The sequence below is a fragment of the Salvelinus sp. IW2-2015 genome, linkage group LG11 (genome assembly GCF_002910315.2).
Source record: "Salvelinus sp. IW2-2015 linkage group LG11, ASM291031v2, whole genome shotgun sequence".
Classification (NCBI taxonomy): domain Eukaryota; kingdom Metazoa; phylum Chordata; class Actinopteri; order Salmoniformes; family Salmonidae; genus Salvelinus; species Salvelinus sp. IW2-2015.
This window is the reverse complement of record NC_036851.1, coordinates 9,571,027-9,593,812: the sequence shown is the minus strand read 5'-3', so window position 1 is coordinate 9,593,812 and position 22,786 is coordinate 9,571,027. Positions and strand designations below refer to the sequence as shown.

At 40.4% G+C, this 22,786-nt stretch overlaps 1 pseudogene; it reads left to right on the top strand.

Moving 5' to 3' along the window:
* The window catches only part of LOC111969759 (guanine nucleotide-binding protein G(s) subunit alpha-like), a 48,169-nt pseudogene that overhangs the window by 3,896 nt on the left and 21,487 nt on the right, over nucleotides 1-22,786 (top strand).

Here is a 22,786-nt window from a genome sequence, read left to right as displayed (position 1 = left end):
CACTCAGTTCATCCTATTTGACTATTCTATAAGTTCTGCTGCAAAATAATTGTGTACATGTTCAAGGGCTTAGTAATTTTCTTATTGGTGTGACTATTATATGGAGCCAGATACCTGCCAAAAGATTGAACGTACGTATTGTTAGGATCGTAAGAAAATCGATACGTAAATTGTTAGGATCGTAAGAAAAGCCATGTGTGAAACATGAACGTAAATGTGAAATGGCATCTGTGAACATACAAACACCATGTTACGATTACAGACTAACATTTAAGGCTTGAACAAATCTTGTGTTGCAATTCTGACGTACAATAATTCCTTTCAGAGTTTTGGCAGTTTCATCTCACCAACAAACAAAAAAGTACACCAAATGGCCTGTGAGGAGTGCTACCCGAACATGCATAACACAGTATAAAATAAAAACGGAAGTCAGGGAAACTGGAAAGAGGTATCCTGCACGTTTTCAAGTTAAGTCTCCATTWTCTATTACTCCTCAGTTGAGTTTACTTCACATTTAGGAAGCTAATGTAATGGATTTGTTTGCCAGAGCAAGTCTACATAGCACTAGCTGTATTATGCCTGCAACAGTGACGTTTCAGTCCGCACAGCATGGGCATATCTCTGGGTGACGTGGACGTCGCCATGCATGCACCTTATCAAAATATGACTAATTCAATATTGAACCATCCCATTCTCTAAGCTCTGCAATCATGACCAGTTGTATCTACCAGGAATAATGAATCATAACCAGTTGTATCTACCAGGAATAATGAATCATAACCAGTTGTATCTACCAGGAATAATGAAACAGAATAATACTAGATGTTTGGTGAATCTATGAATTATGAATGACCACTGGAGTCTTTGCCACTCAAAATATTTATTTTATAGAATATTTTTATATTTATTTCATCATTCAATCTGAAATGATCAAGGGAGAGGTTAAACGTAGGCTATGTCTGGCATAAGATTATGCCTTCTCTTTACAATAACTCTGTGTCAGTGGTTTTTAGGTAGTCTCCGTATAGGCTACTCCCAACTGCTGCCCAGTTGGAGGGCTTGTGATCTCACAGCAACATGCGCCTTCAGAAAAGCACCCCTCAGCCTCAGAAGATGTCCTTCTGGAGGCATGTAGTCATAAGGTCATTATACCCTAATGTAGGACTATCTGCCTACCAGCCAAATAAAGTGCAGAGCATGCATGATGCATGCAACTCGTCATTCCAACATATTTGAACATTTAATTCATCCTTCATTCAGTTCAGTCAGTTAGTATGTCATCCATTCAGTCATTTGTCTGAGTTGMAATAGGAACTAAATCAAAGAGAATAGAACAGTCGTATCCATTTGTTCATTGAAATCCATGTGTGTATTCAAAATGATGTAAATTCTCCAAAGTTCTTTGGACTATCACTTTAATAATTCAATGTTTTTTTAATTTTGGCCTATCCAAATAAAAAATAGGCCTTCAACTTGTAGGCTATCATGTTGGGTACTGGTGTCTTGTGGAATAATTTTAGAACTCTATTTGTGTTTTATAATTGTTTTTATTATAGGGCTCCCCTTAAAAAAATCCCTAGCTCACAGGCCTCTAAATACATTTTAAACAAAATAGTTGAAGCATGTGCAGTGGCTGATAGGGAAAACAGATCTGGCAATAAACATAGACTATAGATAGTCTTGACTATTTTGGACCCCTTTTCTATTTCCCTCAGGACAGGTTATAGCCAAGACTTAATCAATATTTTGTTTTGTCTCATTTATTGATATGGCTGTAGCTTCTGCGTGATGGGGTTATGCAATGCAAATGGCAATACAAGCCCACGTACAGAGTGGAATTCACTAATACAAGTCAAAATGCCTAATATAAGGCCTACAGTCTGTGCTCCCAAATACTGGAAAAAGTGTGATTCATTAGGTTACATGATCACCACAATAGCCCCACGCAGCTATAAAATAAATTCTGCAATTATATGGCCATTAAATAACACACAACAGCATGGCATATTTAGATAGCGGAATAGGCCTAGCGTAAATCATATTTACTTTCTATTTTGCAGCTCAGGTGGTTATTCTAGACACGGCTCTTCTGTGTCTTTATCATTCTCACACGTCATTTGCTGAAGGCCCAAGCCTATACTATGTCATCTACTGGTATAACGTCATTATTGAATGCACTTCTAAAACAAGCTCTAGACTTTTACTTTGGAAATTAAACCGGACGCTGCAAAGCAATTCTAATGTCTGGGCTAGAGTTGCTTGATTGACTAGCCAACTTCGACTAGCTAAGTTCAGTTCATGTCCTTTGCAGATGCCTCATTACTGACAAAGGTTTGGATGCATAAAAAAGATCTGTAACTGAGTAAAGGAAGACGTGAAGTAAGAATTTAACGTGTAAATGTTAATTCATAGTCATAACATAGTTTACAGATCTATTTAACGTTTACGTTTCATGTTTCACTCATGGCTTTTCTTACGATCCTAATAATTTACTCATGATGTTCTTACGATCCTAACGATACGTACAGTACCAGTCAAAAGTTTGGACACACCTACTCATTCCAGGTTTTTTATTCTTTATTTTACAATTTTCTACATTGTAGATTAATAGTAAAGACATCAAAACTATGAAATAACACATATGGAATCATTTGTTCATTAGACTGTCGTTTGGTCTGAYGAGTCCAAATTTGAGATTTTTGGTTCCAAACGCTGTGTCTTTGTGAGACACAGAGTAGGTGAACAAATTATCTCTGCATGTGTGGTTCCCACCGTCAGGCATGGAGGAGGTGTGATGGTGTGTGGGTGCTTTGCTGGTGACACTGTCAGTGATTTATTTAGAATTCAAGGCACACTTAACCAGCATTTCTACCACAGCATTCTGCAGCGATACGCCATCCAATCTGGTTTGGGTTTAGCGGGACTGTCATTTGTTTTTCAATAGGACAATGACCCAACACACCTCCCGGCTGTGTAAGGGCTATTTACCAAGAAGGAGAGTGATGGAGTGCTGCATCAGATGACATGGCCTCCACAAGCACCCGACCTTAACCCAAGTGAGATGGTTTGGAATCAGTTGGACCGCAAAGTGAAGGAAAAGCAGCCAACAAGTGCTCAGCATATGTGGGAACTCTGTCAAGATGCTTCATGATTAACTACTCATGGTGTGATTCTATTAACATACAGAAACTCAACTCCTTTTGTTCATCCGACCTAGAATACCTCATAATCAAATGCCGACCATATTACCTCCCAAGATAATTATCTTCGGTCATTGTCACAGCTGTGTATATTCCCCCTCAAGCCGATACCATGACAGCCCTCAAGGAACTACACTGGACTTTATGCAAACTGGAAACCACATCCTGAGGCCGCATTTATTGTAGCTGGGGATTTTAACAAGGCAAATTTTAGGAAAACGCTACCGAAGTTCTATCAACACATTGACTGTAGTTTAGGGAAAACACTAGATTAGGGAAAACAGATCATTGCTTTTCGCCTTTTCGAAATGCCTACAAGGCCCTCCCCTGCCATCCCTTCGGGAAATCAGATCATGGCTATTCAACGTTGGTCTGACCAATCGGAATCCATGCTTGAAGATTGTTTTTCATCACGCGGACTGGGATATGATCCGGGTAGCCTCTGAGAATAACATTGACGCTTACACAGACACAGTGACCGAGTTCATCAGGAACTGTTTTGGGGATGATGTTCCCACAGTGACTTTTAAAATCTAACCAAACCAGAAACCGTGGATAGATGGCAGCATTTGTGTACAACTGAAAGTGCGAACCACCGTATTTAACCATACAAACAGGCAAAACATCAGTACAGAGACAAAATGGAGTCGCATTTCAACAGCTCAGACATGAGATGTATGTGGCAGGGTCTACAGACAATCATAGATTACAAAGGGAAAGGGAAAAACCAGCCACGTCGCAGACACCGACGTCTTGCTCCCAGACAAGCTAAACACCTTCCTCGCCTGCTTTGAGGATAACACAGTGCCACCAATGTGGCCCACTCTCAAGGACTGTGGGCTCTCATTTTCCGTGGCCGACGCAAGGCTGCCGGCCCAGACGGCATCCCTAGCCGCGTCCTCCAAACATGCACAGACGAGCTGGCTGGAGTGTTTACGGACATATTAAATCTCTCCCTATCCCATTCCGCTGTCCACACTTGCTTCAAGATGTCCACCATTGTTCCTGTACCCAAGAAACAAAGGTAACTGAACTAAATTACTATCGCCCCGTAGCACTCACTTCTGTCATCATGAAGTGCTTTGAGGCTAGTTACGGATCAAATCACCTTGAGGAATACTTTCGTCAGATTGCTATTCATTGACTATAGCTCAGCCTTCAACACCATAGTAGCCTCCAAGCTCATCATTAAGCTCGGGGCCCTGGGTCTGAACCCTGCCCATGCAACTGGATCCTGGACTTCCTGACGGGCCGCCCCCAGGTGGTGAAGGTAGGAAACAACACCTCCACTTCACTGATCCTCAACACAGGGGGCCCACAAGGGTGCATGCTCAGCCCCCTCCTGTACTCACTGTTTACCCATTACTGCGTGGCCACGCCCTCCTCCAACTCAATCATTAAGTTTGCAGATGACACAACAGTAGTAGGCCTGATTACCAACAATGACGAGACAGCCTACAGGAAGGAGGTGAGGGCCCTGGTGGAGTAGTGCCAGGAAAATAACCTTTCCCTCAACGTCAACAAAACAAAGGAGATGATCGTGAACTTCAGGAAACAGCAGAGGGAGCACACCCCTATCCACATTGACAGGACCCCAGTGGAGGAGGTGGAAAGCTTCATGTTCCTCGGCGTACACATCACTGACAATCTGAATTGGTCCACCCACACAGACAGTGGGGTGAAGAAGGCGCAACAGCGCCTCTTCAACCTCAGGAGGCTGAAGAAATCTGTCTTGGCCCCTAATACCCTCAGAAACTTTTACAGATGCACAATTGAGAGCATTCTAACTGGCGTTATCACCGCCTGGTATGGCAACTGCACCGCCCGCAACCGCAGGGCTCTCCAGAGGGTGGTAAGGTCTGCCCAACGCATTACCAGGGGGCACACTGCCTGCCCTCCAGGACACCTACAGCACCTGATGTCACAGGACGGCCAAAAAGATCATCAAGGACATCAACCACCCGAGCCACGGCCTGTTCACCCCGCTATCATCCAGAAGGCGAGGTCAGTACAGGTGCATCAAAGCTGGGACAGAGAGATAGAAGCTGTTTTTCAATCTTAAGGCCATCAGACTGTTAAATAGCCATCACTAGCCGGCTACCATCCGGCTACTCAACCCTGCACCTTAGAGGCTACTGCCCTATATACATAGACATGGAATCACTGGCCACTTTAATAATGGAACACTAGTCACTTTAATAATGTTTACATACTGCTTTACTTATTTCATATGTATATACTGTATTTAATTCTACTGTATTTAGTCAATGCCACTCGAACATTGATCATCCTAATATTTATATATTTCTTAATTCCATTCTTTACTTTTAGATTTGTGTATTTTTGTGAATCGTTAGATACTACTGCACTGTTGGAGCTTGGAACACAAGCATTTCGCTATACCTGCAATAACATCTTCTAAAAATGTATACGTGACCAATACATTTGATTTGATTTAAAGACTGTTGGAAAAACATTCCAGGTGAAGCTGGTTGAGAGAATGCCAAGAGTGTGCAAAGCTCTCATCAAGGCAAAGGGTGGCTACTTTAAAGAATCTAAAATATATTTGGATTTGTTTAACACTTTTTTGGTCACTACATTAKTCCATATGTGTTATTTCATCATTTTGATGTCTTCACTATTATTATGCAATGTAGAAAATAGTAAAAATAAAGAAAAACCCAACTTTTGACTGGTACTGTACGTTCAACCTTTTGGCAGGTATCTGGCTMCAAACTATCACCATGAACACAAATAATTTGTACACAATACATAAATTGCCCCTTATTATAAGGGAAAATTCCATTAGAGGAACAGGGGGATCAAGGAAGGCACACAGGAATTCCAAACAGCACGGGAATTCTCACTGATGGGTGCAACAAATATAGCCTCTTCAAGGCACACCTCTAAATATGTTAATGAGCCAGAGATTCTTTCTCTGCCCACATCTTCCCACAATGCACCATAATTCACAGTATGCTGCTGTAAATATACAGCAAAAAATACTTTACTGTAAAAATGCTGTAATTTGCCATTGAGACCCCATGATGCATTGCTCTTTACAGTACTGTATTGTAATATAGAGTTACAGTAGCTTACTGTAAAAGTATTGCTGTGAATTTACAGCAATTTGTTACTGTAAAGATGAAATAAGTTATGATGAACTTCACAGGGTCGTGAAAGTGCACAGTGATGAGCTTGATTCTCCTTTCCAATAAATATCAGGGGTCTTATTCTGGTGACATGATGATCGATGCTTGACTGCCGTTTGACAAATACAAATATTCTCGCTCCTATCTAGAATAATCTCATCATGTAGACTAGCCTCCCTGGACTGTATCTGTGAGCTGTTGGCTAGAGTGCATGTGCCAAGACCAGAGTAAGCACATTTGCTATTTAACAAAACCGTTTTTGTGACAAAACTATTGGTAGAGTTGAAAATGTGATGGAAACATTTTGAACTCTCAATTTTTTATTCAGGAGATGAAAACTTAAGCAAAAAAGTACATTTTGGGTGCACTCATTTGCATATTTGCTTTATGTGGATTTGAGAATATTTGCATGAAAATTTGTCGCCAATTGGATGGAAACCTAGCTTGTGTAACAATATTTCCCAAATTTCACCTTCGTGAAATAGCAGAGCATAAGCGACATAAGCAGTCGCTTAGGGACCCCGGCCGCAAAATGTGTAGAATTGTAGAAAATGTGCTTTAAAACCACAACATCTTCTCTTTGCCCCATGGCAAAATGCATCAAATTCCAGTAAATTTACTTTGAAACTGTATTTTTTTTTTCACCGTCAAGACGGGGACCACTAAAATGTTTTACCTGCGAGGTGGGGGGTCCCCAAACCAAATCTGGCTTAGGGCCCCTAAAAAGCTAGGGCCAGCCCTGTGAAATAGAGATGAGGATGGGATGGTTAAAGGAAATATACCAGTCTATATGATGACACGGCTAACCTCTACGGGATCGGTATAATGCATGTTTTTTCTTTGTATTATTTTTACCAGATCTAATGTGTTATATTCTCCTACATTCATTTCACATGTCCACCAACTTCAACGTGTTTCCTTTCAAATGTTATCAAGAATATGCATATCCTTGCTTCAGGTCCTGAGCTATAGGCAGTTAGATTTGAGGATGTCATTTTAGGCACAAATTGAAAAAAGCGTTGGATCCTTAAGGGATTTTAAAGGAAATATATAGGCCTATATGTTTTTATTTACTCTCAAAACAGTGGGATAGTCATCTGACCATATTAGCAGGAGTGCCCAGTTGAAAAAAAAAAGATGTCAGAAACACTTGCGGAAGAATTTGAGCTCTAATATTAGTCTGCCATCATTGTTGACAACACACAGGACAATAGTTTACGCAAATTATAATTGGGCATAAATCAATTCACCGAAGACCAAGTAATTGTTAGGTTAGGCCTTCATGTTAGAGGACTTGCATAGACTTATGGTGATTCAGAAACAGACTCCGTCTTTACACCACATAGGCCTACTCATACAGTCAAGTGTAGATACATCTGTTGTTAAATGCAGTAGGAAATCCACATTTTTGCAAGCACATTAAGGAAGACTGGTATGAGGGCCGGGCTGATAATATTTCACATATTGGGAAAATTGCAAAACCCAGTGAAGCAATAAATTAGTAAGCCTATATCTGGCTAGAAATGCAATGTGTTTAATTTGTGTTTATCACTCATCTACATATTAATCCACAAAATTAATTTATATCAAGATATACATACATTATTTATAAAGGTGTTTATAAGTAGGTTATTATTCATTTATAGCAGGTTTATAATAATTGAATAAACATTTGTAACACTGGTTGAGATTGTGCATGTATTTGGTGCTTGCAGAGTAGTGAGTAGTTTCAACCAGTTTTATAACTGTTTATTACAGATGTATAAACCACTCTTTAAGTTAAAAGTTAAAATAACTCTTTACAAATCCTTTTGTATTTTCAAATAATTTTTATGATAGGTCTATCATAATTCCATAGCCACCAAAATATTCAGATGTTTAGAGAGGGAATAAATAAGTCTAGAGTGAATAGAAAGATCCAGCAAGTATTTATACATTGTATCAATTTTATAATGATTACAATGTATCTGTTGTGCTACAGTAGCCTACTTGCTTGGTATGGTCCATAGACATTAAAACCAGGGTATGGATGATCATTTCTTCAGAGGGCGCCTTTTTCTCTTCGGAATCGCAACTTCATGACGTTTTGGGCAATCATGTGATTACACTCTGGTCGTTCCCAGGGTTCAGTGAGAGCTGTTTGCCCCACCCCATCTCTTCAACGCGATATATCTCAATGTACAATTCTCAGAGAAAATGGAAAAAAATACTACAAAATACTTAAAAGAAACGAATCTATTCACATTTATTCAAGAGCAGATCTGGCCTTTACATATAAAAAAAGAACTGCTATCGTTCTATAAATGATTAGGCTATATATTGCAGTATGTTCATATTATACACATATGGCCAGCCAGCCCATCTACCATACGAATTCAAAAGGGCTATAAAGCTTAGACTGACAGCATGCTCTACCCGCGAGAAACGGGAACATAACGGAGGATTTTYATAAATATACCTGAATCGGGGAAATTGTATTTATTGCATAAAAGAAGCCCTATTGGAGTCATTGTTTGCCCAGAAAAGCTTACCGATGTGAGGAGAAATACAATTTACAGCGGCAAAGAAAAAGACCGAGAGAAAGGCCTTTTTGATCTGGACAAACCCCAAAAGCAACCAACATCTGTGACGAGGAGGGAAAATAAATTAATATCATTGACTAAAACAGGATATAGTTGACACGGTTACGTTTTGTCCTGGATTTAAAATACATTCGGATGAAGAAGGAAGGGTTGGCGTAATGATCCACATACCGTCATTTTAGTGGAAATATTAATTTAGTAATTTTTTTATCCTCCTGTCTGCTCGGCCCGTCTCGCTGGGGTTGAGGACGGATTGCAAAATAAAAAGGGAAATACGCTTTGATGGAACAGCAAATGTTTTGAATGTCAGTAGTCAGAATTCTACCAGTGAAACCGATGATGGGTTCAAGAGGAGACATTTGCTAGAATTCAGTGTGGACTTCAGCTCCACTGCAAGACGTCGTGGGAATCCCGACTCGAGAGACCATTTATGTACATTGTAGCGCTGAAGAATCATATTCACATTGAAATTAATATTGATGTCTTCATTGTGGATTGACAGTAAAAACCTTATAGGAATCAACCGTCTGAGAGGGCGGTCCGGGTATCTTCATTAGCACCACCACTCCGTTCTCCCTGAATGATCTATTGTAGCCTATAGATAATTAACATTAATATGTGATATAGGCTGCGTCTGTGGAGGCCTTGATCATCTACAGGTTACAGTGGTTTTATTCTGCAACTGGCAATATAAATGTCACCCATTTTGAGCAAGGTGCTTTTCTCCTGGGCCAATTTAGGAATCTAGAATTTTTGTATTATTATTAATCCCCCCCTTCCCCCGAACCTTTTTATTGGGTTTTTGGGAAGATGGGTTGTCTGGGCAATAGTAAGACCGAAGACCAACATAATGAGGAGAAAGCACAGAGGGAAGCAAACAAAAAGATAGAGAAACAGCTTCAAAAAGACAAACAGATATACCGAGCAACTCACCGGCTCCTACTATTAGGTATGTTTCTGACATGTTTAAGTTATTGGTAAATTGTTCCCAGCCTTAGTTATTGTGGCATTTGAGGGTGGCAAACGTCTGACATTGTAAATTACCAATTTTTTTATTATTTTTTAAATTTTTATGTAGGCCTATGTTCCTCCTAGGTAGGCCATTGCACAAAGACCATTACATTTGTTTTATTGGAATGGGTTTTACCTTTGGTTGTGCTGACATTTTCAATAGGAGTTTCTGTTCTTGGAACAGGCCTACCACTGTCAACACTTGTGTCCTGTCATTTTAAGCACTCTGCACAGCTGGACACGAAAAGCCAGCAACACCATTGCACCCCTATTTGCAACAGTGTTTATTTTTCCAGAGCAAAATTGTTGCATGCGATTCTACCCGACTAGGGGAATTATTGCTTGTGGTGTCGGCCTAGCAATGTGTGTCTCTAGGACTGATTTCCCGAAGAGATTAGCCTATAAATAATAGGCATCAGGATTGTGCCGTTTTCATCATCACACACTACATTCTCCTTGAATTGCTTTTAATCGTAATTGTTGTGAATACCAGTACTGACTTAGTTGACACAAGGCCTAGGGTGACGCATTGCATCAAGTTGCTCCTACCTATGTAAAAACACTGTAAATACTCAAGTAACACATTGTATTATCATGTTACAGTACACAGTAATTGCTTTATAATTGTATAGTAATGGAGTTGTTCCTATTACACAAGTACAGTATAACTATTGTGTGGGTTATAATGTTTGGAAGTGACAGCTACAATGCTGTGTTCTTTCACATAGACAGATGGTTAGTGTTTTCTTGACTTATAACTCTAGAAAACTTGATCAATCATGTAATACCAAAATATGACCTCCAAACTAACAGTTTTTCTTTAATTGGGTTGATTTGGTAGGGCCCTCATCATCATTGGCATACAGAAAAAATGGAATCATTAGGCCTAATAACAATGCAAACTTTGATTCCTCCAAACATTGATTCCTGTCTGAAGTGACAATGACTAGGAACAACATTTTTTTTCTAAACCCATCAAAAACAACATTATTCACGCACTGCAAGAATTAACTTTTGGATACATGAACTCAACAAAACAATGTTCCCCGTATGAAACAAAAATACAATTTCAAAGCTGCATACTTATTCAAATGCACTTTTATTTGTTGCTGCACAGTAATAGGGACCTAGGTATTTAAGACCCACAAAATCTGTAAAAAGGGGCTCAGGCCCAAGTTAGGATGTGGTCTGTTTTCCTTTCATTTAGCAAGTAGCATGTTGTTAGCACGAAGGAGCAGCGTTTGTTYTCTCTGTTCCATTATGGGTGGCGAATGACTGTTCCGAATATCCCCGAATATTCCCAGCATTCCATGCCCCGTGGTTAGTGGACAGTCATCACTAGGGCCAGGAGTTTCTCCTGACCATGTGGTCTGGCCAGGAACAACTCTGGACCCTTAGTTGTAGGTTGTAACATGGTTGGAGACTGAAGTGATGTGTGATTTACATGCCTAGAATTTACCTCAATAGAATTGATATTGCCCTAAAGAGACCACTGTCAAGTGAGGTGTTTTTTAAACCTACATCTTCCTCTTTTCTCTGTTTGCAGGTGCTGGTGAATCTGGGAAGAGCACGATAGTCAAACAGATGCGAATATTGCATGTGAATGGCTTCAATGCAGAGTAAGTATTGTTTTTCCCAATTTCATAAATCTTTGCAGAACCGTGTCAAGCACATATTATTTAGTCGGAGCCACTTGAAAGCCATAGGGGTCTTACTCCAGTTATATTACACAGATTTGAACTCTAAATTGGTAACCAATGTCCTAGGATTCTCAGGTTGATTATTCGCTCCGGGCTACAAATGCATTTTGTTTTGTGACTAACTTTTTGTTTCGGGTTTACAGGTACAAAAGCAATCAAAGAAATGCATACAAAGATAACCCAAACCCACAATTGCGTCACATCCCAGAAACGATATGATTGTTTGTCGCCAGAGAGACTAGGTGTTAGTTATGCCTACAGGTGAAACTCTGCTTGAGTTAATTGATCATATTTACAACGTTTATTGCTCTAAGAATTGCCAATTTTATAAACCGTTTTTAAACAACAAGTGGTTGGTAAGCTCCAAAAAATACAACAGGTCCTTGAAGTTGTTTTTGAATAGTTTGAAATCACATGCATAGCTTACTCCTGCTCCGTTCGTGCTATTGCGTCTTTTATAGCAAATTATGAAGTTTTTGGTTTCACTCATTTCTTTTCATAGTCACTATAGCATGTGCTATAGTACGCCGACATCAATACTGTAGAACCTTAAGAGAAACTGAACTTTAGACACTGAAAACCTAAGAAAAACTGTAATTTGCCTCAGGCTTTTGTTTCCCCCAACAATATGAGTTCATGCAGGCTTCATTTCTGTGGATTCTCACTGCTCATGTACAAAATGATTCTGATCATTCCAGAACTATAATAATCAACGGTGTTTCCGCTGCAAAAATATGGAACATGAAAAAAATGAAAAAATTGTGACATGAGGTGGTTTCTGTGAGAAATACAGGCAGGGGGTGGGTAGTGCAACCCTAGGTGGTGTTTACCCCAAGTTACCCTAATATTATATTCACTGTGTTTATGCAAGTTTTTTGCTACATAAAATTCATCAATACAATGTTAACTAGTTAAAAGATCACATTTGGTATCTAGCTAATGATTAGCTCAATAAGGTAAATGCAGATAAGCAACCCAATGTTCCAGCCTATTTATTTATAGTCACTATACTGCTATCAGTTGGGCTTAGGGTTGGGCGATGTCAACCTTTGTCCTATCGTGATTATGTACCCATAAAACATTGTGATATACATAGATATCGCACCCTATTGCCCCCCCCCCCCAAAAAAAGAATACAATTAAAATAAAGACAGCTAAAAAGGACCACTAGCATGAGCTCACATGCTATGGGAAGGACGAGAGGAATCATTCTATTTTGGAGTAGCCTATCCCTGATGTCGATTAAGGCAGCCCTCAGCACTTCTCTGATTCAGAGGGGTTGGGTTAAATGCAAAAGACACATTTCAGTTGAATGCACTCAGTTGTACAACTGAGTAGGTATCCCCCTTTCCCCTTCCTTTTTTAGTAGCCGATTGGAGATGTATGTCTGTGTGTGTCTACGCGCAAGACGGCCTCGTTGGCTGTGCGTCGTGTGATGGGTTGTAAATCATCCAGGACCCGGCTGCAGAGCAGGCTACTCTGCTGTCCCCAGAACTGGATAATTATTCAATGATTGTTATTAAGCCTAGGCTTCTATACATTGCTAATAATAGGCTATGGAAATAGGCCTACTCTACACATCGTTTCTCTCATAAGCTTTGCTGTGATAGAGACTCGACTATAGACTCTGACTTTCAGAATTGTTCCAGTTACACACTTTACTAGAGTAGCCTATTTGGAAAATACTATTCATAACTTTAACTTGTCTTAATGCTTTTGATAGGCTATTTTAATGAGTAGGATTTGGCTTTTGTCCGTTTGGTTCTCAACAGYAAGGAGGAGGGACGCATGCATCATTCCTCTTGTAATAGACTAAGCTTTGCTCAACTGTAAGGCTTGTTCAAACTACTCGTTCCATTTTTCTATCTTGCGATTCTTTGTTCTACTTCTCTCATTATTACCTTAGGCCTATCATGTTTTTAGGTTATTCAAAAACAACTTTACTTTCTGAGAACTCTGTTAGATAAATCAATTTTTTGATCATGAAGTAGAGCGGCGGGAGAAAGCCAGCATGTATAAAAACTCGAGTCATATTCTTATCAAATGGAGAGAAAATACTAAATTAGTCTTTTAAAATAATTACACACCGGAGTGTCCGCTCTAAAAAATTCAATAGGCTTCAGCTATATGGCCCATATTATCTGGCAGGACATTTTGTATTTTCTCTTTGGTGAAAATCTTAGCTCTGTCTACATTGTTCTCTTGCATTCTGTTTATTGTTTAGGTGAAATAGGTTATGCAGGCTATAGCAAAGGAATAGGCCCTGCTGTGGGCTGCCTGGTCAGTGCTTTAATGCGGGGTTCCAGTCAAGTTGAAAAACAGCRCCTTCAGAATGTATTAACACCTCTTGACTTTTTCCACATTTTGTTGTGTTACAACCTGAATTGAAAATTGATTAAATTGCGATTTTATGTCACTGGCCTACATACAATACCCCATCATGTCAAAACTGAATTTTTACAAATTTAATTAAAAAAATTAAACTTGAAATGTCTTGAGTCAATAAATATTCAACCCCTTTGTTATGGCAAGCCTAAATAAGTGCAGGAGTAAAAATAAGTTGCATGGACTCACTCTGTGTGCAGTAATAGGGTTTGATTTTTKAATGACTACCTCATCTCTGTACAACACACATACAATTACTGTATCTGTAAGGTCCCTCAGTCGAGCAGTGAGTTTCAAACACAGATTCAACCACAAAGACCAGGGAGGTTTTCTAATGCCTTGCAAAGAAGGGCACCTATTGGGAGTTAAAAGAAAAGTTTAAAAAAACAGACATTGAATATCCATTTCAGCATGGTGAAGTTATAAATTACACTTTGGATGGTGTATCAATACACCCAGTCACTACAAAGATACAGGGGGCCTTCCTAACTCAGTTGCCAGAGAGGAAGAAAACCGCTCAGGGAGTTCACCATAAGGCCAATGGTGACTTCAAAACAGTTACAGAGTTTAATGGCAGTGATAGGAGAAAACTGAGGATGGCTCAACATTGTAATTACTCCACAATAACAACCTAAATGACAGTGAAAAGAAGGAAGACTGTACAGAATACAAATATTCCAAATCATGCATCCTTATTGCAACAAGGCACTTAAGTAATACTGCAAAAAATATGGCAAAGAAATTCACTTTATGTTTGAGGAAAATCCAACATAATACATCACTGAGTACCAGTCTTCATATTTTCAAGCATGGTGGTGGCTGCATCATGTTATGGGTATGCTTGTCATCGGCAAGGACTAGGGATTTTTCTTTGATAAAAAGAAACAGAATAGAGCTAAACATAGGCAAAATCTTAGAGGAAATGCAGTGTGCAACAGACACTGGGAGACAAGTTCACCTTTCAGCAGGAAAATAACCAAATATGTGCTTACCAAGACGACATTGAATGTTCCTAAGTGGCCTAGTTACAATTTTGACTTACATCGGCTTGAAAATCTATGGCAAGACATGAAAATGGCTGTGTAGCAATGGTCAACAACCAACTTGACAGAGCTTGAAGAATTAAAAAATAAATAATGTGCAATAATTATTGTTCAATCCAGGTGTACAAAGCTCTTAGAGACTTACCCAGAAAGACTAAGGGCAGTAATCACTTCCAAAGGTGATTCTAACATGTATTGACACAGGGGTGTGAATACTTATGTAAGTAATATTTCTGTATGTCATTTTCTAAAAACATGTTTTCACTTTGTCCTTATGGGGTATTGGTGTATCGATTTAATCCATTTTGAATTCCATTAATCGATTTTGAATCATCTTCGATATCCAATACTATCGTAATATTGCCCAACCCTAGTTGATAATGCTTATTGCTAATAGCATACCTTAAAGTATGGACCATGCATAGTCTATATGCATGGTCCAATATGTTAGAATCATTTAAACAAATCATTTTACCAGTATGTTATTGGGCTCATTTCTGGAGGTGGAAATTATATTTTAGATGGTGTCAGCGTCATTTTATTTTCATTAATTTTGGAGTAGAATGTCCTTTTAAAAAGTCACCAGAAGTGAGTTTCTCAGTCCTTTCTACACATATACGTCAAAAGGCCTTGGCTCTTACTGATGATGGAAAAAATTATATTATTTTTGACAATATGTCGTATCGTTTTTGACTATCGCAGTATTATTTTTGCATGTTACCTGTACCTGCACCAAAACTCCAGTATTTGTCCTTCATAGCTTGTTCTCCATCTTCTTTTTAAATAGGTAGCCATTTTTTCCCCAGCACTTTTATTTTCACGACTGATCAAAACTTGTTCTCACGGCTCTCTCTTGTCCCTCTGCGGCAGGCATATGATGAGCAATATGTTTGGAATATCAAATCGCAATACAATCACAGTATCTAATCGCAACACATATAGAATCGCGATACATCGTATCGGCACCTAGGATAACATCGTATCTTGAGGCACCTGGGAATTCACAGCCCTATTGGCTTCCACATATGGCTAAATAAGATCAGATCAACTTCATTGTCCAAGGGAGAAATTTGTCTCGTGTATATACACGCACCACTRCTCACACATTAAATGCATATCATATAATACAGATCACCTAATACAAAGCGCAATTTCAAAACATGTACTGTAGTGGGTAAACATTACACACCGACACACTTGCAGACACACATTTGTTCACACACAGATCAGTCAGTCAGTCCATAGCAGGGACCTTTATACAGATTGTCTTGATGGTCAATTCAGGACAGATGTTGTGTGTTTAGTGTTCCACAGCCGTGCACCCCGGTGTAACCTATTGATACATACTTGCTTCGGTTCAGGGTTGTTGCCTCTGCTTGCCCTTCAGACCAGAATGTTGTTCCTACCTACTGAAAGGGGGACAGGCAGTGCCAGTCAGTGCTAGGTGCTGGAGAGCAGGATGAGGAGGACAGAAGGAGATGGAGGTGGGGAGTGACAGAATAATAGGGAGAGGGGATAAGAATGGAGGAGCAGATAGAGGAGAAGAGTGGTATGACAGAGGTGAGAAGAGATTGGTATGGCATTTTTTTTTTTTTTTTACGGTTGTTTTCGGGGTAATCGTGTGAGGAATGTGGTGGAGTCTCCTCTCAGTCATACAGTACACTACTCTTACTTTCCCGCGGCAACTCCTAAATTCTTACAACCCAGCTACACAGAGACTGATGAAATGCACGAAGAATGCGCTATGTATCTGTCTATCTATCCAAATTACGTTGTCTCTCCGTCATCCATCAACGCTTGAGCCCCAAAGCAAAACCGTTGGCTCAATTTTTGATGGATATGAAATCTGTGTGGTTGGGCCCCTTTTTTAGGGTTTGCAGACTTCAGCCATGAGTAAAGATTGCCAATCTGCCATTCTGCTTTTCAGTGTGTTACTACACCTTTATGTTGGTTTTGATTCTATTTGGTCACTGACTTTGTAATTTTCATGCTTCTCAGGGAGAAAAAACAGAAAATTCAAGACATAAAAAATAATATAAAGGAAGCTATTGAGGTAAGTAATTGGTACTGTTTTCTGCTGTTTTCCTCCCTCTTATATGAGTAGTCAGTACTAGTAGCCCAGTAGAGGAAATCCTTCAAATGTTTTGATGTATCGATTTTGAAAATAATATTAACGTTTTTCTCAGTATTTTTTATATTTTTTAAGCAATGTCTTTCTATTTTTCCTTCATTTCAGACTATAGTGACAGCCATGAATACACTCACACCCCCAGTCCAGTTAGCCAACCCAGCACACCAGTTCCGAATCGAATACATCCTGAACCTAGTAAATCAGAAGGATTTTGAGTTTACATCGGTAAGTATTTTTCGATTTTAAAGAAATCACACACTATCCCTGTCATGTTGGCATGTTTCGGAGGGTTTTCTCTGACGGTGCACGTCAGGTAGCCACCCTCTGGAGACTGCAGTAAAAGAGGTGGTCCAATGAACCACACTCACTCGATGAGTAACTTTGACTGAAACCTGTAGATTTGTGTCTTTAGCTCCGTGGGCTAGAACAGTCTGGTTTGAACAAATCGGATACTGTTGTCTTATGCAGAGTTCATGTCCCAAAGGATTATCTCCATCTCAAAGTTTTCAACTGTTGAAACTATGAATATTAGTCAAACTGGCTACCAACTTGATGTAGGTCGACGTTTTTGAAATTCAAAAAGGAAGGACTCTAAGATTAGGCAGGATATAATAGGCCCACAGTCAGTGAATGGAGGAATGGGTAAATATGTGAAAATACTGGATTATAAATTGTGCCTTCCTGTGTTATACTTACGCTAAAATGTTTATTATATTCTACCGAGCCATTTGCTTCATGTTCTTATTCTTATCTTTTGCTATTTCTTATTGTTGTCACATTGTCGAGAGGGAACCTGCAAGTAAGCATTTCGTTGGACAATGTATGCCACGTGTAATTCCGTACATACGATTAATAAAACTTGAAACTTGGGCCAATAACTTCCTAGTGGAACATCACATCAGTCATGGTAGCTACTACAGTATGGTGTCGGTCTGTCTGTCTGTCTGTTTTGTGGTGTCAGTAATTAGCAGGTGTACTCTCCTTGGGATGCTCACAATTGAATGAGGCTCTCACCTGAGAGATGCATGGCCTGTGCCTGTTAACACTGATTGTGTTCAACAACACTAAATGGGTCTGATGGGAGTTCCCCTCTGAAACACCAGGAACCTCAGGGATTCCCTCCAAACTGTATGTTCCCAGGGCAGACAGGCGTGCAGACCGGCAGGGTTGGCAGGCAGACAGGCAGGGTAAGCATGCAGGCAGGCAGGCAGACAGCCAGGCAAGCAAGGCAGGTAAAGATGTTCAATGCAAGTAAGCCAGAAATTCCGAACCAGATTAAATGTAATTTCTAAAGTGATGTATGACCAATATGTAATAAAGTTTTCTGATTCTGAATCAGAAGATACAACTAGGGCTGGCACGATTACCGTATAACCGTGTAACCGATGGTTATGGATGAAGTAAAATAACTGTCATAACCGTTTAAAAAAACATATATACTCAGTGTACAAAACATTAGGAACAGCTGCTCTTTCCATGACATAGACTGACCWAGTGAAAGCTATGATTCCTTATGGATGTCACTTGTTGAATCCACTTCAATCAGTGTAGATGAAGGAGAGGAGACAGGTTAAAGAAGGATTTTTAAGCCTTGAGACAATTGAGACATGGATTGTGTATGTGTGCCATTCAGAGGGTGAATGGGCAAGATAGAAGATTTAAGTGCYTTTGAATGTGGTATGTTAATAGGTGCCAGACGCATCGGTTTGAGTGTGTCAAGAACTGCAACGCTGCTGGGTTTTTAACGCTCAACTTTTCCCCGTGTGTATCAAGAATGGTTCACCACCCAAAGGACATCCAGCCAACTTGACACAACTATGGGAATATATCCCTGTGGAACGCAGGAGAGTCCATGCCCTGATGATATATACGTTATTTTGGGGGGAGAGAACAGCTGACTGAAGATGGGATGGCATGSCATTCATGCGGTTGAGTCCGTTTCCGCGATAACATGGACTCTTAACAACGTGATGAAACATTGTTGCCCCTTGCTGAAATAAGCAAGGTGTTATAGCAAACAATGAATAAAATGGGCTTAGAACATCTAACCCTGGCAATTTGAATGGTCAACTGTTTTGTTTTTAATGGTAAACTCTTAGAAGCGGTAAAGAGGTCAATCGAACTCGACCAAAACAATGGAATTACAATGGAAACACGTGGGGTAGGGCCGTGGGGGAAAGATCATGAGTCTCCTCATTGCCCCCCAGCAAAAATAAGTCTACATTTAGGCTGTTGTTTATATGTGTATRATGYTTGTATGGATGTCAACCCTAACACAAGCAGATGTTCATGTCATCGTTACCAATCAACTGCTTTACACTTTTTAAAAAACGACTTTGGCTGTCATCRCCAATTTCTGTACGCTAGCTATGCTAACCAGCGTATATGAACGAGAGTTAGCGTTTAGCAGTCACTTCTTCTAAACCTGACTACTACATGCCAAATATATCCAAATCAGACTTAAGTAAGGACATTGTTGGCCTGTTACAATAGAAAAATCTTGACGGATTTGACGAATATCCACTTTGTTGGATCAGATTTGTTGAATGTGCGCCATTCTGGGCAATGGAATGTCTGCGTTCCATTGAATCTTTTAACGCATCTGTGGGTTCACTCGCAATGGCTGCCTGGTATTGTGATGCAATCATTTCCACGGTAATATAGAATGTTCATTCAAATGATGTTAACTGATGTGGCTCATGCAATGGAATGTCGTTTTTGTAATGTCAGTTGAGTTGAATCAACAAATCACAGCACATATTGATGGGTGCCATTCCTGCTTTTACTTCCTGCTTTTACTTCCTGCTTTGCTCCTATGGGTAGCCTACATTCGCAATGGCCGCCAGTCCACCCATTAGGCCATCATTGACTTGAACGCCATCATTGATTTCTATGGCAGCACATAGCCAGGAGTGGAGGAAAGGAGAAGGGTTATGACAGAGAGAAGGGTTATGACAGAGACGGTTGGCCAATTACCGTCATCCAAAATTCCATGACCATCACAGCCCTAGGTTAGAGTTTGCCCTGATGCTTTCTATAGGTTTGGAGATATTTTATATGGTCTGTTGCTGTGCCAAGGGAAACTCTGTCAATATGGTGGATTGGAATGTATGTGGCTATTGACTACTTCTCTGAAGCATCGAATGCATTACATTAATGTGGGTTTGTGTGTGTTYTGGGCAGAGAAGACTATCTGATAGGCCTCTGCCTCCTTCCTCTCCCCCTCCCTCCCATCTCCTGGCCCTAGGCTAGGGCCTACCAGGAACCAGTCTGACTGGTTCGCTCTGCTTGGGCTTCTGACAGGGAACAGGGAGACTGACGGGGGGAGGGAACACTGTAGAGAAGGAGAGGGCTGCTGAGCTTAGCTGATATCCTGAATATACTGTATCCTTACCATTGTACAGCCCCCAACCCTTAAAGAGTTTGGCTTATTCTATGTAACGGCCTTGCGTCTCAGTGAAATTCTGTCCGTGTCTCAGTGAACTTTCTGAACCTCTATGTTAATTTTCCTCGTATGTCTCCTCTCCTCGCTGTCTGTCTGTCCTCAGCTATGTAGCTGATGGGATACCTTGTGAATAGGGACAGGAGTTTTAGCCTACCTGGTTAGCCTATGTGGTTAGGTGAAACACCTGGCCCTGCTTCTGAATCACTAGCATTCAAATGCTCGTTGACTTACCACAAAACTGAATGTCAGGATTGCAGTGTGTTCAGAGTGAGACTGACAGATAATAACATTTATGTTTTGTTTGCATGTTGGTAGTTATATCAATTGTCATGTAGGCCTTTGTCTTACTATTGTCAAATCAAATCAAATTGTATTAGTCACATGTGCCGAATACAACAGGTGTAGACCTTACAGTGAAATCCTTACTTACGAGCCCCTAACCAACAATGCAGTTTAAAAAAAAATACGGATAAGAATAAGAAATAAAAGTAACTAAAGAGCAGCAGTAAAATAACAATAGTGAGACTATATATAGGGGGGTACCGGTACAGAGTCAAAGTGCAGGGCACCGGTTAGTTGAGGTAATATGTACATGTAGGTAGAGTTATTAAAGTGACTATGCATAGATGATAACAACAGAGAGTAGCAGCGGTGTAAAAGTGGGGGGAAATGCAAATAGTCTGGGTAGCCATTTGATTAGGTGTTCAGGAGTCTTATGGCTTGGGGGTAGAAGCTGTTTAGAAGCCTTTTGGACCTAGACTTACTTGGTGCTCCGGTACCGCTTGCCGTGCGGTAGCAGAGAAAACAGTCTATGACTAGGGTGGCTGGAGTTCTTGACAATTTTTAGGGCCTTCCTCTGACACCGCCTGGTATAGAGGTCCTGGATGGCAGGAAGCTTGGCCCCAGTGATGTACTGGCCGTTCGCATTACCCTCTGTAGTGCCTTGCGGTCGGAGGCCGAGCAGTTGCCATACCAGGCAGTGATGCAACCTGTCAGGATGCTCTTGATGGTGCAGCTGTAGAACCTTATGAGGAAGCCTAGTTGGGAATTCTTAGAGAATCCTTATCGTTTGAGAAGGGAAAGTTATGTTTGCTGTCCCTCATTGTTCCTGTGTAGGCTCCTTGATTTGAAGAATGTTTGGTTGCCTCTGTATCTCGTGTCCTGCGCCCACTCTGTCCTCCACTCACCAATGTCAACATGGCAGCATCTCCCCGAGGGGATGGGTACAGCTGTAGGTTCAATGAGACCACTAAAAGGAATACACATGCAATACCCTCCCCAAATATGTTATTTTACAGACTAAAAAAAGCATTCTGATTGGTTGAATTAATGTTGAATTCCAAATCGACTCCTAGCCTCCATGTTAGCCCAGGGATGGCCAACCCTCCTGGGCAGCTCCTGTAGGATTTTGTTTCAGTCTAACTTAAACACATATGTTCATACTAATGATCTCGACCTCAGGATTAGCTGGCGAGTTGTGCTATAATAGGACTAGAGCAAAAGCCCGGATAGGTTAGATTTAAGCAATCATTGATGAATCTTTTCTTCTGATAGGCTAGGTGAAATGTTCACCGTATTGCTCAACAATCCAATTTCAGATCTCGATGAGGGTCTAGCGGGCAGGGCCTAGGCGTACACTTTGGCTATTGCCTGAATGAAATGAATACCTGCAATGGAAGCTAAAAAGGGTCTTCTCTAATCTGAGCAACCGGTTCTCTTCTCTAGCCATGGACTGTCCTGATCCAGTTCTCTGTGTTGTGTTGTTCTGCAGGAGTTCTATGAGCATGCAAAGAACCTATGGCAAGACGAGGGGGTGAAGGCCTGCTTCGAGAGATCCAATGAGTACCAGCTGATCGACTGTGCACAGTAGTAAGTACCCAGTCGTTGTCCCTCTGCGTAACGTGCTGTGTAACACATTCTTTGACGCTTACTCGGAATTCATATCATCAATTCAAGACTCGGACTTGAGTACAGGTTTAGTATGCACATTTTTTTTCCGTTTTTTTCTCCATTTGCAAACTTATTTTATTTGTCCAGCTGACAATGGCAACCCCAATGCACAGTATGGCGGTTGTTGAGATTGTGTCTTACAGTAGTGTGGGTATTTATTTGTGTAGCTGTTGATTTGTGCACTTAC